The sequence below is a fragment of the Neofelis nebulosa genome, chromosome 12, assembly GCF_028018385.1.
Source record: "Neofelis nebulosa isolate mNeoNeb1 chromosome 12, mNeoNeb1.pri, whole genome shotgun sequence".
Classification (NCBI taxonomy): domain Eukaryota; kingdom Metazoa; phylum Chordata; class Mammalia; order Carnivora; family Felidae; genus Neofelis; species Neofelis nebulosa.
Genome location: NC_080793.1, coordinates 3,733,103 through 3,751,395, shown reverse-complemented (window position 1 = coordinate 3,751,395; position 18,293 = coordinate 3,733,103). Strand labels below are relative to the sequence as shown.

The window sequence follows — 18,293 nt, the reverse complement described above, 5'->3', positions numbered from 1 at the left end:
AAAAATGAATCTGTCCCATCTTAGAAAGTCGGTGCAGACCCAAAGGTATCTCTGGCGAGATTCCACTTGAAGGAAACCTCCAGAGTAGGTAACGGAACACGGAGAGAAAGCAGACTGGGGGTTCCCAGGGGCTGGCGGGGGCACGAATGGGGAGTGAGGGCTCCGGGTACACAGTGACCCTTGGGGACCGTGATATTCTGCAACAAAATTCTTTGGCATGGTTCACAGCGTTGTGAGCGTACCCAGTGCTCAGGAATCGCACAACGTAAAATAAATAAAACATTTTATTGAAGATTAATATAGATTATAACTAATGAATAAATAAAATAACAGCTAAAAGTAGAAGAGAAAAAGGATAAGGGAGAAGAGGAAGAGACATTTTGGTGGGAGGTCGGGCTCAGGGATTGGAGAATAAATTTGAAATAAAGTATCATAAACAAAAAATAAAAGAAAATAACAAAGGCACCCTGTATAGGTCTTCAGTCCCTTGATTTTTGGCCGACATCCATGTGGGAGCAAGGGCAGTGGCAGGGGCGGGGAGAAGGGCGATGGCAGGAACAGTGTTGGGAGCAGAAGCAGGAACAGTGGAACCAGCAGAAGCAGGACCCAGCTGACTCTGCTCAGGTGCCCGCTGTCCCCGCACAGGTCCCAGGTCGCCTGCTGGCAACCGGGTCCCTGCAGGAGTCGCTCCAGATACCACGCCTGCCTGCAGATACGCCGAGACCCCCGATACCGTTGGGCCGGGCTCTGGAGCCCACCCGGCTTTTGCTCCTGCGGCGGACTCTTGAGAAGGAAACAGAGTGACGGTTGCAGCGGCTCCAAGGCCTCAGGGTGAGAGGAGGGAAGGTCCCCCCCGTGCCGGCCTCTCCAGGGGCCTTTGCAGACACACAACTCAACCCAGAGCCGCCCCGAAAAACCGCGGCCAGGAACCCACACCAGGACCTCTGCTCCCCTGCAGTCTGCAGCTGGGGCTCTCAGTCTCTGCTCCTGGCCCCACACCAGCCCCCAGGGGCTCCTCCCTGGGTTGCCCAGCACTTCCCAGGCCCCGAGCATCCCATCCCCCACCCCCAGCCTTCTCACCCTCGGGCTCTGACTCCGGGGACTCCAAGTACCGGTCCCAGGACCAGTGAACGAGGACCTTACAGCGGCGCCGGGGCGCTGAAGGAGGCCTTCCCAGGCCAAGTCCAGGCCCTGCTTCCCAAAACCTCTGTGCAGCCACTCTCTCCCCGGGTCCAGGGTGGCTCTCCTGGGCGACGGGGCACACGCACAACTCTGTAGGGCAGGTGAATCGGGATTCGGCCAGACGTTTCCCGATTTCATCGGTTGATTTCTGTAAAGACAGTGACCCGCGGACGGCCCGGAGACATCACAGCCCCACCCGGCCATCCTCAGTGTCCTTCCGCCCTCTCTCCCTGCTGCTCCCAGATCGGACACAGACCTGAGTGTGCACAGCCCTGCGCCTGGGACACAGTGACATCCACCATCAGGGCTCTGGATGAACCTTGGGGACAAGAGGGCCACCCGAGCACAACATGTCCCTGCCGTCCAGCCTTGACCGGGGTGTGAGCCTGACCCGCCCACCAGGCATCTGACCCCTTCATCAGCCTGCACCTGCTCAGGTGGGCCCTCCACACACGACCCTTCCTTCCACATGCACACACACACACACACACACACACACACACAAACAGGAGGGGACCTAGGGCCGCACAAGTCAGATCAGAGCGGTATTGGGCTGGACCGGCTGTCTCTGGGTCTCCTGAGTTACCTTTGGGTCCCTGCGAGCTAGAGACCTGAGGCGTCCAGTGCACGACCTGACCTACTGTCCATGGTCGGGAAGCGTCGCGGCCGCGGGCTCCCCTGAGCCGGTGGCCAAGGGACACGGGCACGCAACAGGAGAACAAGTTCGTCAGGCATAGGCGTCCCAACGAATGAGCCCAGTCGGGCGCTGTCTCCAGAACGTGGGTGCCTGGTGACCTGGGCTCTGAGTTCAATTGGGCTCTGTGACCAGGGAGGTGAGGTCACATCGTGGGGTCCCCTTACCCGGTTTCCTGCTCCTACAAGAGCCCCTCCCAGGCTGCAAAGGGCTCCGCTCCACCCCATGCCCTGTCCCTACAGTGACACCAACACAGCCCAGACACGTCCCCTCTTCTGTAAACTGGGCTGAGTAGACAGTGTCCCAAGGGTCCCACAGGCTCATAGATGAGTCTGTGTCTTGGTATCTTCATCCCTGGCCCTCTGATCTCCCCTCCTGGGAAAATGCTTCCTACTCCCTCAAGGTCCTTCTGAGCGGAGGGCAGCCTGGGGGCTTGGAGGACCGAGGACCTGGGTGTGCAGCACGTGGCCAAGCATGGACCCTGGTGTGGGGACCGAGGTCAAGATCCTCCCTGTTGGAGCCTCGGGTACTCATTAGGAAGTGGTTCCCCAGGCAGTGCCCTGGCTGGGCGGAGGAGGCCTCGTGAGGGACCTGAGCCCCGGGCTTGATGAAGGACATGGTCCACAAGGGAGGCTTCTGAGGGTTGTCACCTGGACCCTGGAGCCGACAGGCCCTGCTCCTGCAAGACACACAGAGACAGACAGAGTCCGAGGCAGAGACAGAGAATGGACCCAGGAGAGAGGAAACCAGAAATTCCATGAATTGGCCAGGAAATGACACCCGGTCATCATGTTCTAGCCCTTAGAACCCGGTCACACGGGCCATCCACCCGGGAGGGGAGGGTGGACAGAGGGATGTGGGACCAGGAATCGGGAAGGCTGGGAGCCACAGTGGGGACCGCCCAGCACCTAGGCCCAGACCAGGCAACGGGACCCGAGCCCAAATGCAATGAGCCCCTGGAGTGCGTGTCCGGTGGGCACAGGGTCTGAACGAGTTCACCTCCACCTCCCGCGGGGCCCGGGACCTAGGCAGGAGGGGTGGCTGTGCCTGGACCCGGAGCAGACCCAGGCCCGCGTGAGTGTGTTCCGTGCCAGGCCCACCCCTTCCTCATCCTTCCACGGCCACGTGTGCCCACGAGCCTCATGGGATAGCAGGCACGGGACGTGTCTACAGGTGGCTCCCTGATGGCGCCCCTACAAGTAGATGCCAGAAGGACCTCACTGTGCAGACGGGGAGACCGGGTGGCCCCAGGAGGCACAGGGTGTGTGCGGGGTCCCAGCACTGGTCAGGAGGAAAACCCAGGTCTGAACCCAGCTCTGTGGCCCCAAAGCCGCGGCCCCGGCTGCACCAGGCCTCGCGGGGACGTGTCTGGGCTGTGTTGGTGTCACTGTAGGGACAGGGCATGGGGTGGAGGGGAGCCCTTTGCAGCCTGGGAGGGGCTCTTGTAGGACCAGGAAGCTGGGTAAGGGGGCCACAGGAAGTGACCTCACCCCTCTGGTCACAGAGCCCAATTGAACTCACAACCCGGGTCACCAGGCACCCACCTTCTGGAGACAGCGCCTGACTGGGCTCATTCGTTGGGACACCTTTGCCTGACGAACATGTTCTCCTGTTGTGTGCCCGTGTCCCGTGGCTGCCGGCTCAGGGGAGCCTGTGGCCGCGACGCTTCCCGACCCTGGAGACAGTGGGTCAGGTCGTGCACTGGACGCCTCAGGTCTCTAGCTCGCAGGGACCCAAAGGTAACACAGGGAGACCCAGAGACAGCCAGTCCATCCCAACAGTGCTCTGATCTGACCTGTGCGGCCCCAGGTCCCCTCCCGTGTGTGTGTGTGTGTGTGTGTGTGCGCGTGGAAGGAGGGGTCGTGTGTGGAGGGCCCACCTGAGCAGGTGCAGGCTGATGAAGGGGTTAGATGCCTGGTGGGCGGGTCAGGCTCACACCCCAGTCAAGTCTGGAAGGCAGGGACAGGCTGTGCTGGGTGGCCCTCTTGTCCCCAAGGTTCATCCAGAGCCCTGCTGGTGGATGTCACTGTGTCCCAGGGGTAGGTCTGTGCACATTCAGGTCTGTGTCCGATCTGGGAGCAGCGGGGAGAGAGGGCGGAAGGACATTGAGGATGGCTGGGCGGGGCTGTGATGTCTCCGGGCCGTCCGCGGGTCACTGTCTTTACAGAAATCAACCGATGAAATCGGGAGGCGACTGTCGGAATCCCGATTCACCTGACCTACAGAGTTGTGCGTGTGCCCCGTCGCCCAGGAGGGCCACCCTGGACCCGGGGAGAGAGTGGCCACACGGAGGTCTTGGGAAGCAGAGCCTGGAGATGGCCTGGGAAGGCCTCCTTCACCGCCCCGGCCCCCCCACAGGGTCCTGGTTCACGGGTCTTGGGACCAGGACCCGGAGCCCCCGGAGCCCCCGGAGTCAGAGCCCGAGGGTGAGAAGGCTGGGGTTGGAATATGTGGGTTCACAGGGCTGGGGGGTGCTGGGCCACCCAGGGAGGAACCCCCGGGGGCTGGTGTGGGGCCGGGAGCATAGACGCAGAGCCCCGGGCTGTGGACTGCAAGGGGGCAGAGGTCCTGGTGTGGGTTCCTGGCCGTGGCTTCTCGGGGAGGCTCTGGGGTGAGTTGTGTGTCCCAAAGGCCCCTGGAGAGGCTGGCGCTGGTGTGAGCTGGGACCTACCCTCCTCTCACCCTGACGCCTTGGAGCCACTGCAACCATCACTCTGTTTCCTTCTCAAGAGTCCGGGGCAGGAGCAGAAGCCGGTGAGGCTCCAGAGACCAACCCAACAGCATGGGGGCCTCGGGGGCTCTGCAGGCAGTGGTGGTGTCTGGGGCGACTCCTACAGGGGCCCGGGAGCCAGCAGGTGACCTGGGACCTGTGCAGGGACAGCGGGCACCTGAGCAGAGTCAGCTGGGTCCTGCTTCTGCTCCTGCTTCTCCTGGTTCCACTGTTCCTGCTTCTGCTCCCAACACTGTTCCTGCCACTGCCCTTCTCCCCGCCCCTGCCCCCGCCCCTGTCAACGCCCTTCTCCCTGCCCCTGCCCCCGCCCTTGCTCCCATATGGATGCCAGTCAGAAATCAAGGGCCTGAAGGCCTACACGGGGTGTTTATTTTACTTTATTTTTGTTATGTTTTATTTCAAATTTATTCTCTAATCCCTGACTCCGACCCTCCACCAGAATATCTCTTCCTCTTCTCCCTTATCCTTTTTCTCTTCTACTTTTTAGCTGTTACTTTATTTGTTCATTAATTATAATCTATGTTAATCTTCAATAAAAAGTTTTATTTATTTTACATTGTGCAATTCCTGAGCACTGGGTACGCTCACAACGCTGTGAACCACGCCACAGAATTTTGCTGCAGAACATCTCGGTCCCCAAGGGTCACCGTGTACCCCGAGCCCTCACTCCCGATTCGTCCCCCACCAGCCCCTGGGAACCCCCAGTCTGCTTTCTCTCCGTGTTCCGTTACCTACTCTGGAGGTTTCCTTTAAGTGGAATCTCACAAGGGATACCTTTGGGTCTGCACTGACTTTTCAGACAAGACAGATTCATTTTTGTACTTTGTGGCCGTTTGAAATAGACTTTTTCTCCTTTGACCTTGAAATCACAATGGATTAAGTATTAGGTAGGAAAAAAGAGGCCCCTTTGGTGACAATGGGCATGGTCTTGGGGTGGAGACCCCTGTGCGTGCTGTGACACCACAGCCTGAAGCCAGACAGGACACGGCTGGTCCTCCCGTGGCCCAAACAGAAACCGGGAGATGCGGAAGGCTGGACGGTCACACCACAGAGGGGAGAGCATCCCTCACGACCCAGGGCCAGAACGGTTCACAGGCCTCTGGGCCAAATATTGCTCCAAATCAGTGCGTTCCCCCGGATGGAGGCCAGACCCGTCCCAGTCCAAGGGGAGGCGACCCCCATGGGAGCAGGCGTCAGAGATGCGGGACGTCCCGGGGTGGACTCGGGCAAGTGAGACCCGAGGGAGGCAGCGCTGGTGGCCTTCAGACAGGCAGGTTTCTGGTCTGGGGACCGGCAGCCTAGGTGTCCACGTGAAGAAGCAGAGGCCCCAGCCGATCCCCAGCGAGAAGTCCTTGTCCTGCAGGGGACCTGCTGGCCCAATACAGGGAGAGCCCCCAGAGCCCGGAGTTGGCCCTTCCCCAGCCCCATGTGGGGCCCCAGGCAGGGTGGTCAGCTCTGCTCCCCAGAGTTCAGGGGGGGCCTCAGCGGGTGGTAGGGTCCCCCAGGAAGAGGGACCCCGAGCCCCAGGACACCAAGATGCACGCCTGCGGGTAAGACAATCCGAAGTCAAGAGATGGGCTTCCTGACCCAGGTCATCTTACCAGTGACCCAGGCCGTGCTATTAGCCTCGGTGTCCCCCTCTGTGACATGGGGATGTAACGGGCCTTCTAGATGGGTTGTCGCATTCCCTGAGAGATGAGGTGGAATCGTGGCCTGGTGCCTGGAGGACATAAAGGGCCACCTGGAAGGCTGCCCCAGAGTCCCCCAGGGCACAGGACTCCGGTAGCCCCTCTTTGGCCCCTGCCTGCCCACCCCCTTCTGGGAACACTCAGCGTTGTTTGCGGAGGAGTTGGAGACGATCCAGGAGGTCAACAGGTCCCACGTGGAGGAAGGTCAGCGCTGGAGGGACAGAAGGACGTGTCCCGTGCCCCCTTCCAGGGCCCGAGTTGTGACGCCCTCTGACCGGACCTCTGACCTGACCTGGTGTGGACCCTGCTTCTATGGTTTCCCTCCCTGCCTCCTTCCCTTCCTCCTTCCCTAATTCAGCTGGGGAACTCAGGTCCCTGCTGTGTGCTGAGCACCGTGAAATCTCCACTGAGCAGGACCCGATAGGTCCCCCACGTGGCATCTTCCTTTGCAGGGAGTGAATGTTCCTGGCCGTGTCCCCTCTGGCGAGTCTGGGAGGGAGGCCTCTGCTCACGTTCCCGACAAGGAAGCACGAGTCCAGAAGGTCCAGACGACCTGCCCCAAGTGCCAGCGTGTGGAGCCTGGACAGAGGGTGGTCCCTGGCAGAGGAGGACCTGGGCCCACGCAGCCCGGAGGAGGAGGGGGAGCACCGTGGCGGCCTGGCGCTCAAGTCCGCTGGGAGACGGTGTCTTACCCGGACCGGCCCTGTCCCCAGGGCATTCGGGGTACCTGCGCTCTCAGGTGGCAGGCTGGCCCCGGCTGGCAGGAGAGGAGGCGCCCCTGGGGCAGGACAGAGCCCTCAGGCAGAGAGGAGGGTCGCAGGTGCTCCCCCAGGGGCAGGTGGACTCGGGCGCCCTGAGGGGGCGTCACCGGGACAGCTTGCCTTGCCAGCCGCAGTTCCCCAAATCCAAGCACAAGACCCTAACAGCCTCTGCCCCACCCCCCAGAGCAGAAACCGCTTCTGTCCTTATCCCTTTGTGGATGCGTCCTTGCCTGCCCTCAGCACCCTGTCTGCTCCCCGCTGTGTGCACGCACCTGGATCCCAAAAGCGAGCCCCGGACCCCACCCAGGGCCTCTGGGCCACAGCCAGCAAGGGGGAGCGCCGTCCCCATGGCCCTCCTCACCCTAAGAAGACACGTAAGCCATATTCACCAAGGTTTTTAACTATCGTACACACACACACACACACACATAGAGTGAAGTGTGGGGGCCCTGGAGGACCCGCACACGTAGGTCTCCGGCACCTCCCGCCGCCCCTGTGCTTTTGTGGGTTTGCTCTGGTTCTCTCGGATCCTCCTCCCGGCTCCCTTGAAGGCGTCAGGTCTCCGCCCGAGTCCCTGGGTCACCCACCCACCTCTACTCTTAGGAAGACGTGCAAATGCACACCCTGAATTTCCTCCCATCTTCCTCTCGCCTCCCAGACTTGGGTCGTCAGATTTGGGAGTCGAGAACACCCCTTGTGTCTTCCCTCAACTGTCCTAACACCCAGCGCTTCCCAGGCCGTCCCCGAGGCGGTCCTCGGGCTGAATTCGTCTCCTGGGAGGTGGGGGTCAGCGGACAGAGGGCAGACGGTGCCGGTGGGGGCAGGAGAGGGCCGTGGTCCACAGGCGCAGTGCCGGCTTGTCTGCCAGGGCCCCCGGGCTGGGTGAGCCCCGCCGGCTCTCCTCTTTCTTGCCGGGAGGCATCCTTGTCCTGAACGGGCACCAGGGAACCTGAGTGAAGAGACCACTTTGCTTTGAGACGAGGGGCAGAGTGGCAACGGCTGCAGAGGACGTTGGCCTTGGATGGGGAAAGCGAGGCCGGCCACGCACTGCTGTCCCGTTCAGGTCCCTCTGCCACCCGAGTGCACCCTCAGCCGGAGGGGCTGGTTCCCGGCAGGCTGGCCGCGTCCCCCTGGAGCCCCCGGTCCCTCCTCTCTGCCTGAGGACTCTCTCCCGGAGACGGGATTCCGTCACACTTGTCTCTGGGGACCTGTGCTTCCTCACCTTGTCACCTGGCTGGCTGGTTCCCAGAGCAGAAACCTGCCCGTCTGAAGGCAACTAGCGCTGCCTCCCTGGGTTTCACTTGCCCGAGTCCCTCCCCGGGACGCCCCGCATCTCTGATGCCTGCTCTCACAGGGGTCGCCTCCCCTTGGACTGGGACGGGTCTGGCCTCCATCCCGGGGAATGCACTGATTTGGAGCATTATTTGGCCCAGAGGCCTGTGAACCGTTCTGGCCCTGGGTCGTGAGGGATGCTCTCCCCTCTGTGGTGTGACCGTCCAGCCTTCCGCATCTCCCGGTTTCTGTTTGGGCCACGGGAGGACTAGCCGTGTCCTCTCTCGTGTCAGGCTGTGGTGTCACGGCACAAACAGGGGTCTCCACCCCGAGACCGTGCCCATTGTCACTGAAGGGGCCTCTTTTAACCCACCTAATCTTGAATCCATTGTGATTTCAAGGTCAAAGGAGAAAAAGTCTATTTGAAAAGACCACAAAGTACGAAAATGAATCTGTCCCATATGAAAAGTCGGCGCAGACCCAAAGTATCTCTGGCGAGATTCCACTTGAAGGAAACCTCCAGAGTAGGTAACGGAACACGGAGAGAAAGCAGACTGGGGGTTCCCAGGGGCTGGCGGGGGCACGAATGGGGAGTGAGGGCTCCGGGTACACGGTGACCTTTGGGGACCGAATTATTCTGCAACAATTATCTGTGGCGTGGTTCACAGAATCGTGAGCATGCCCAGTGCTCAGGAATTGCACAATGTAAAATAAATAAAATTTTTATTGAAGATTAATGTGGATTTTAAACAAACCATGAACAAATAAAGTACCACCTAAAAAGTAGTGGAGAGAAAGGATAAGGGAGAAGAGGAAGACTCATTCTGGTGGGGGGGCGGAGACTGGGACTGGAGCAAGAATTAGAAATACAATAAACACCCCTCGAAGGCCTTCGGGCCCTTGATTTGTGGCCGGCATCCCTGCGGGAGCAAGGGCGGTGGCAGGAACGGTGTCGGGAGCAGAAGCAGGACCCAGCTGACTGTGCTCAGGTGCCCGCTGTCCCCGCACAGGTCCCAGGTTACTGCCCGGGGACTGCAGAGACAGAGACGCTCTGTCACCCGCCCCGGTGTCGGCTGGGCTCCCAGCTCCAGGGCCGTGACCCGCTCTGACACGTTCGCGGAGACAGAGCCAGCCAAAGGCCCAGACTAGAGCCGGCCCCGCATTCGCTCTCGCATCCCCTCCTGACGCAGAGCCGGTGCCCTCGACACGGCGAGACCCCCGCCAGCACCTGCTCCAGAGCCAGACCCGGCTCCCGCCTGCCTCGGCACCGCTTACGAGACACGGCCAGTGCCAGCTCCAGACCGGAGTCTTCCCGTCCTCATCCGGGAAGGCATTCTTTCTCTTTTCTTGGTTTGTTGCTTTTCACTAGTACGTGTATTGATGTCTTAAATGTAATATAAAATGGACTTTCTCGCTTTAATTTTTTGAACGTCTATTTTTGAGACAGAGAGAGACACAGAGTGCGAGCGGGGGAGGGGCAGAGAGGGAAGGAGACACAGAATCTGAAACAGGCTCCAGGCTCCACGCTGTCAGCACAGAGCCCGACGCGGGGCTCGAACTCACGAACCGTGAGATCATGATCTGAGCCGAGGTCGGACGTGGCACTGACTGAGCCCCCCAGGTGCCCCTCGACTTTCTCCTTTTGAACATTTAACATGGTACAAGTCCCTGACCTTAACTAGGCTTCCTCTGCCGGGCGCCATCACCGCTATCTAGTTCCAAACATCCCCATCACCCCAGGCAGAAAACCAGTCCCCGCCGAGGGTCAGGTGCTTGCTCTTGCCGACCCCCCGTGCTCCCCGGCAACCAGCGACGTGGCTCCCGTCACTATTTCTTTACTTCTCATTGTGAGTTTTTCACACGGGTGGGATCCTACAGCGTGTGGTATTTTGTGTCTGGTTTCTGCCACTTAGTATAACATTTTCTAGTTCGCCTATGTCGGGGGCGCCTGGGAGGCTCAGTTGCTTACACATCAGACTCTTGACTGCAGCTCAGGACATGATCTCAGGGTCACGAAGTGGAACCCAGAGACGGGCTCTGTGCTGGGCGTGGACCCCGCTTCAGATTCTCTCTCCCTCTCCCTCTGCCCCTCACACTCTGTGTACGTTCTCTCTCTCTGAAGAAACAAACACCGAGTTCATCACACTGTAGCCCGTATCCACACTTCAGTCCTTTGTGCCCGAACGAATAAAGGGCTATTGTGAATGGTGCTGCTATGAGTATTGACGTACAGGCTTTCGTTAGAGCACCCGAACTCGATTCTTCTGGTTATACGATAGACAACTTGGGTGAAATGATACGCATACGCCCGACTCTTCGAGAACGTGCCAAACGTTCTGCTACAGAGGCTCCACCATTTTACGTCTCCCTCGGCTACGTAAGCGGGTTCCGAGTTCTCGAAATCCTCCCCAACAGGTGTGATGTCGGTGTATTCAGTAGAGCCCCTCCTTGTGGGTGTGGGAAGGCGTGTTACTGTGGTGGTGCGGTGTCGGGTTGCATTTCCTTTTCTTTGTATATTCCAGATGCAATACCCTTATCAGAATTACGGTGCGCCAACATTTCCTACCATTCTTTGGGTTTTCTTTACATTCGTTTGAGATTGTCAGGCATTCACAAAACGTTTTGGCAATGATGAAGTCCCGTGTGTCTCTTTTCTCCTTGGTTGCCTTGCCTCCGGTGCTACATTAGAGACACGACTGCCAAACCCAAGGGAATGAAGATTACCCTCTAAGTGCTCTTTATTGATTTCTGGGGCGTTAAGATTTTTGCCCTTGAGAAAATGTTTTCCTTATATTTGAGAGGGAGAGCATGAGTGGGCAAGCGGCGGTGGGGGGGAGGACAGAGGATCCGAAGCGGGGTCCATGATGACGGCAACGAGCCAGCTACAAGGCTCAAACTCCTGAACTGGGAGGTATGACGTGGGCTGACGTTGGATGACCCACTCACTGCCTGAACCACCCAGGTGCCCCTGGAGATCATTGTTTTCCGTGGTGTCAGGTAATGTTCTGAGTTCACGCTTTTCTGCGTGGAATCTGGTTTCCCAACACCGTTTGCGAATACTCCGTTTTTACCGCACGGAACGGTCTTGGCATCCATGTTCATAAACAAGTGACCATACCCGTACGGATTTATTCATTGATTCCCAGTTGGATTCCATTGATCCCTATGTGTTGGACTTCTCTGCCCATAGCTTGGTGAAAGTATTATAATCTCACACAGAATGTTTTTATTCCATGATATTTTGCCCGTAAGGTCATGGAATATATACACGTATTTTCCTTCTTGTCCATTCGAGAACTTTTAAATTATCCATCTTGTGTAGTAGCTGTGACCAAACTTCCATTACGCTGTGGAAATGAGGTGTTGGAAGAGGGCATCCTTCCCTTACTCACCATCATAAGGGGAGAACGGTCAGTGTTTAACCACTGAGAATGACACACATGTGAGTTTTTTCCTAAATACCCTTTGTCATAATGCAATCTCCTATTTCTATTTCATTGGCAGCACTTGTCATGAAAGGTTGTAGATTTTGTCAAAGCTCGTCCTGCAACGACGGATCCTTCTTGAACCGTGTTGGCCAAAGCACCAGTGAGAGCGTCAGGCTCTGGGGTTGGCTTTGTTGGAAAGCTCTTGGTACCGCTTCAGTCTCTGCACGTATTCCAGGTCTGCTCGCGGTTTCCATCTCTTCTGGAGTCAGTTCTGGTAGTTTGTGTGTGTCTCAGAATTGATGCGTTTCATCTCAGCCAATTTCCTGGTACGAAATTGTTCAGTTTTTGTCTATTCTGTCAATTTTGTAAATCTCTAGAAGAAAGAATGTTGTTTTCACCGATTTTCTCGAGGGCTCCTCTGTTTCCTCTATCGTTATAATTTCTTTCGATCTAAGATATTTAGGTTGCCTTTGATCTCTTTTCTAGTTACCCAGAGGAACCTTCTACCTGTTGTGGACACCAGCCATCCACAGGGCCACTGTCCAGGTTTGGGTTGTTGGGTAGATAAGCAACTACAGACAGGAGTGGATGAGGCTTCCAGGCAATTTCTACCTCAGCTGGCATCCCAGGCCACCCCTACACTGCAGCTGTGTCCAGGACCCCTCCTTTTGCCAGGCTGGGTGCCCAGCATCACGCTAACCTGGCTTCCCTGGACCACTCACAGCCTTAGGTCCCTTCTGCGCTCGGGGAACAAGAAGAACCATGAAGTGAGGCAGTGGTAGCAGGGGGCTCTGAGGGGCCAGGGATGGTGGGCTCCCTGGGGGAGGAAAACACTAGGGAGGGGGGAGGGGAACACACTGGGGGGGGCATCTGGACCAGTTCTCAGGGGGCTCCGGATGTCAGGTAAGGAGTCGGGGTCACCGCAGCTTGCCAGGTGCAGGTGCATGCTGATGCACTTCCCCATCTGATCCTCAGGGACAGTGGGGACACTGAGGTCAGGAGAGGCAAGGACTGGCCCAGGACATGCGAGGTGTGCAGGGTCTAAGGAGCAGGGCTGGTCTCCAGTCCTAGGCCAGCCTCTACCCCCACATGGCATTCCCCCTGGGAATGAGAGCCCCTGAGAGGCCGGGGCTTCCCTATCCACCCCGTCCTTGTGAGGCTGTGACCTCTGGGCATCTCCAGAAAGGCTCACACGCACAGAAACACACACACACGCTGACACTGACTGCCCAGCTGGGGATCGGAGGGGAGTCCACACTGGGAGGGGGTGGGTAATACGGGGGAAAGAAGAGAAAGGCTGGAGGCAGTGGGGCCATGGGGCAGGGACATCAGGATTTTTGGCAATAGCCCAGGACCCAGAGCATGGGGAGGAGGACATGCCGGCTGAGAGTCAGGAGGTCCCCAAGGTGTCCGGGGGGATTGCCAGGAACTAGAGGAGGATGTGGTCTGGGGTCCTGTGTCCAACACCTTGGGCCCCTGGAGCTAGGAAGTGCGGATGGGGCTACAGCACAGAAGGACTCAGCTTCCTCCTCCTAAACTGGGCTGCGTAGACAGTGTCCCAAGTGCCCCATAGGCTCATAGATGACTCTGTGTCCTGGGATCTTCATCCCTGGTCCTCTGTTCTCCCCTCCTGGGAAAACGCTTCCTACTCCCTCAAGGTCCTTCTGAGCAGAGGGCAGCCTGGGGGCTTGGAGGACCGAGGACCTGGGTGCGCAGCACGTGGCCAAGCATGGACCCTGGTGTGGGGACCGAGGTCAAGATCCTCCCTGTTGGAGCCTCGGGTCCTCATTAGGAAGTGGTTCCCCAGGCAGTGCCCTGGCTGGGCCGAGGAGGCCTCGTGAGGGAGCTGAGCACCGGGCCGGGAGAGGGACACGGGCCACAAGGGAGGCTTCTGAGGGTTGTCACCTGGACCCTGGAGCCCACAGGCCCTGCTCCTGCGAGACACACAGAGACAGACAGAGTCCGAGGCAGAGACAGAGAATGGACCCAGGAGAGAGGAAAGCAGAAATTCCATGCATCGGCCTGGAAATGACACCCAGTCATTATATACTAGCCCTTAAACCCGGTCACATGGGCAGCCCACCCGGGACGGGAGGGGTGACAGAGGGACGTGGGACCAGGAATCGGGAAGGCTGGGAGCCACAGTGGGGACCGCCCAGCACGTAGGCCCAGACCAGGCACTGGGACCCGAGCCCAAATGTAATGGAGCCCCTGGCGTGCGTGTCCGGTGGGTCCAGGGTCTGAACGAGTTCACCTCCACCTTCCCCCGGGCCTGGGACCCAGGCAGGAGGGGTGGCTGTGTCTGGACCCGGAGCAGACCTAGGCCCGCGTGAGTGTGTTCCGTGCCAGGCCCACCCCTTCCTCATCTTTCCACGGCCACGTGTGCCCACGAGCCTCATGGGATAGCAGGCACGGGACGTGTCTACGGTGTCTCCCTGATGGCGCCCCTACAAGTAGATGCCACAAGGACCCCACTGTGCAGACGGGGAGACCGGGGGACCCTAGGAGGCACGGGGTCTGTGCAGGGCCCCAGCACTGGTCAGGAGGAAATCCCAGGTCTGAACCCAGCGCTGTGGCCCCAAAGCCACGGCCCCGGCTGCACCAGGCCTCGCGGGAACATGTCTGGGCTGTGTTGGTGTCACTGTAGGGACAGGGCATGGGATGGAGGGGAGCCCTTTGCAGACTGGGAGGGGTCTTGTGGGAGCAGGAAGCCGGGTAAGGGGGCCCCAGGAAGTGACCTCACCTCCCTGGTAACAGAGCCCAACAGAACTCGGAACCCGGGTCACCAGGCACCCACGTTCTGGAGACAGCGCCCGACTGGGCTCATTCGTTGGGACACCTTCGCCTGACGAACATGTTCTCCTGTTGTGTGCCCGTGTCCGCCGGCTGCCGGCTCAGGGGAGCCCGAGGCTGCGATGCTTCCCGACCCTTGAGACAGTGGGTCAGGTCGTGCACAGGACGCCTCAGGTCTCTATCTCGCAGGGACCCAAAGGTAACACAGGGAGACCTAGAGACATCCAGTCCAGCCCGACACCACTCTGATCTGACCTGTGCGGCCCCATGCCCCCCGTGTGTGTGTGTGTGTGTGTGTGTGTGTGTGTGTGTCTGTGTGGAAGGAGGGGTCGTGTGTGGAGGGCCCACCTGAGCAGGGGCAGACTGATGAAGGGGTCAGATGCCTGGTGGGCGGGTCAGGCTCACATCCCCGTCAAGGGTCGATGGGAGGGACAGGGTCTGCTGGGGTGGTCCTCTTGTTCTGGAGGTTCATCACAAGCCCTGCTGGTGGATGTCACTGTGTCCCAGGGGCAGGTCTGTGCACATTCAGGTCTGTGTCCGATTTGGGAGCCACAGGTGGAGAGGGTGGAAGGACTGACTGTGAGGATGACTGGGGAGGGCTGTGATGTCTCTAGGCCGTCCGCGGGTCACTGTCTTTACAGAAATCAACCGATGAAATCGGGAAACGTCTGGCCGAATCCCGATTCACCTGCCCTACAGAGTTGTGCGTGTGCCCCGTCGCCCAGGAGGGCCACCCTGGACCCAGGGAGAGAGTGGCCACACGGAGGTCTCCGGAAGCAGAGCCTAGAGTTGGCCTGGGAAGGCCTCCTTCACCGCCCTGGCCCCTCCACAGGGTCCTGGTTCACCGGTCCTGGGATCAGGACTCGGAGCCCCCGGAGCCAGAGCCCGAGGGTGAGAAGGCTGGGGTGGCAGATGTGTGTTTATGGGACCAGGGCGGTGCTGGGCCTCCCAGGGAGAAGCCCCCAGGGGCTGGTGTGGGGCCGGGAGCAGAGACTGAGAGCCCAGGGCTGCGGCCTGCAAGAGGGCAGAGGTTCTGGTGTGGGTTCCTGGCCGCGGCTTCTCGGGGAGGCTCTGGGGTGAGTTGTGTCTCTGCAAAGGCCCCTGGAGAGGCCCGCGCTGGGTGGGGGGCCCGCGCTGGGTGGGTGGGGGACCATCCCTCCTCTCACCCTGAGGCCTTGGAGCCGCTGCAACCATCACTCTGTTTCCTTCTCAAGAGTCCGGGGCAGGAGCAGAAGCCGGTGCGGCTCCAGAGACCAACCCAACAGCATCGGGGTCCTCGGCGTCTCTGCAGGCAGGGGTGGAGTCTGGGGCGACTCCTGCTGGGGCCGGAGAGCCAGCAGGTGACCTGGGACCTGTGCTGGGACAGCGGGCACCTGAGCAGAGTCAGCTGGGTCCTGCTTCTGCTCCCGACACCGTTCCTGCCACCGCCCTTGCTCCCGCAGGGATGCCGGCCACAAATCAAGGGCCCGAAGGCCTTCGAGGGGTGTTTATTGTATTTCTAATTCTTGCTCCAATCCCAGTCTCCGCCCCCCCACCAGAATGAGTCTTCCTCTTCTCCCTTATCCTTTCTCTCCTCTACTTTGTAGCTGTTACTTTATTTGCTCATGGTTTGTTTAAAATCCACATTAATCTTCAATAAAAATTTTATTTTTTTTTATGTTGTGCAATTCCTGAGCACTGGGCATGCTCACGATTCTGTGAACCACGCCACAGAATATTGTTGCAGAATAATTCGGTCCCCAAAGGTCACCGTGTACCCGGAGCCCTCACTCCCCATTCGTGCCCCCGCCAGCCCCTGGGAACCCCCAGTCTGCTTTCTCTCCGTGTTCCGTTACCTACTCTGGAGGTTTCCTTCAAGTGGAATCTCGCCAGAGATACTTTGGGTCCGCACCGAACTTTCATATGGGACAGATTCATTTTCGTACTTTGTGGTCGTTTGAAATAGACTTTTTCTCCTTTGACCTTGAAATCACAATGGATTAAAGATTAGGTGGGTTAAAAGAGGCCCCTTCGGTGACAATGGGCACGGTCTCGGGGTGGAGACCCCTGTTTGTGCCGTGACACCACAGCCTGCCACGAGAGAGGACACGGCTGGTCCTCCCGTGGCCCAAACAGAAACCGGGAGATGCGGAAGGCTGGACGGTCACACCACAGGGGGGAGAGCATCCCTCACGACCCAAGGCCAGAACGTTTCACAGGCCTCTGGGCCAAATAATGCTCCAAATCCGTGCGTTACCTGGGATGGAGGCCAGACCCGTCCCAGTCCAAGGGGAGGCGACCTTCATGGGAGCAGGCGTCAGAGATGCGGGATGTCCCGGGGTGGGACTCGGGCAAGCGAGACCCCAGAGAGGCAGCGCTGGTGGCCTTCAGATGGGCAGGTTTCTGGCCTGGGGACCGGCACCCTAGGTATCCACGTGAGGAAGCAGAGGCCCCAGCCGATCCCCAGCGAGAAGTCCTCGTCCTGCAGGGGACCGGCTGGCCCAATACTGGGAGAGCCCCCAGAGCCCGGAGTCGGCCCTTCCCCAGCCCCATGTGGGGCCCCAGGCGCGTTGGTCAGCTCTGCTCCCCAGAGTTAAGTGGGGGCCCCCGGCAGGTGGTGGGGTTTCCCAGGAAGAGGGACCCCGTGCTCCAGGACGCCAAGATGCACGCCTGCGGGTAGGACAATCCAAAGTCAAGGAGATGGGCTTCCTGACCAGCTCGTCTTACTAGTGACCCAGGCTGTGCTATTAGCCTCGGTGTCCCCATCTGTGACATGGGGATGTAACGGGCCTTCTAGATGGGTGGGCACATTCCCTGAGACATGAGGTGGAATCGTGGCCTGGTGCCTGGAGGACATAAAGGGCCACCTGGAAGGCTGTCCCAGAGTCCCCCAGGGCACAGGATTCCGGTAGCCCCTCTTTGGCCCCTACCCACTGTCCCCCTTCTGGGAACACTCAGCGTTGTTTGCGGAGGAGGTGGAGACGATCCAGGAGGTCAACAGGTCCCACGTGGAGGCAGGTCAGTACTGGAGGGACAGAAGGACGTGTCCCGTGCCCCCTTCCAGGGCCCGAGTTGTGACGCCCTCTGACCAGACCTCTGACCTGATCTGGGGTAGACCCCACTTCTATGGTTTCCCTTCCCTCCCTCCTTCCCTTCCTCCTTCCCTAATTCAGCTGGGGAACTCAGGTCCCTGCTGTGTGCTGAGCACCATGACCTCTTCAGTGAGCACGACCCTACGGGGTCCCCCACGTGGCATCTTCCTTTGCAGGGTCTGAATCTTCCTGTGCCGTGTCCCCTCTGACGAGTCTGGGAGGAGGCCTCTGCACATGTGCCTGCAAGGAAGCACGAGTCCAGAAGGTCCAGACCACCTGCCCCAGGTCCCAGCCTGTGGAGCCTGAACGGAAAGGCGGCCCCAACCGCCTCAGTGGATGAGGGAGGCTGGACCTTCGTCCCTCCCAGCCTTCTCCAAAGTGCAAGGCCTTCTCTCCAGCCCAGGGTGAGCCTGCTGGGCACACAGGCCCCTCCGAACATGCCCTCGTTCACATGTGGGTCTGGGCCCCTTGCCCCACCCTCAGCTCCTCTGCCGGATGCAGGGGGAGCCCTCTCCTCTCCCTGGGTCTGCTCCTGGGGTCCCGGCCTGCTGGTCTCAGAGGAGCTTGCAGATTTGCTCCCCATGACCAGCGTGGGATCAGGGACAGGATGGGGGCTGTGGGTCGAGGCCTGGACTTAGCGAGTGCGGGACGATGGGATTTGGTAAAAGAATGA

At 59.4% G+C, this 18,293-nt stretch overlaps 1 long non-coding RNA gene across 1 annotated transcript in view; it reads right to left on the bottom strand.

Annotated features, from left to right (window-relative positions):
- Positions 1-271: 271 nt before the first annotated feature.
- Positions 272-18,293, bottom strand: part of LOC131491128 (uncharacterized) — a 36,760-nt gene continuing 18,738 nt past the window's right edge. The window contains exons 3-4 of the long non-coding RNA XR_009251319.1: positions 1,081-1,330; positions 272-783 (exon numbers count right to left, since the gene is read on the bottom strand). This is a non-coding gene — a long non-coding RNA (uncharacterized LOC131491128). The remainder of the gene's footprint in view (positions 784-1,080; positions 1,331-18,293) is intronic.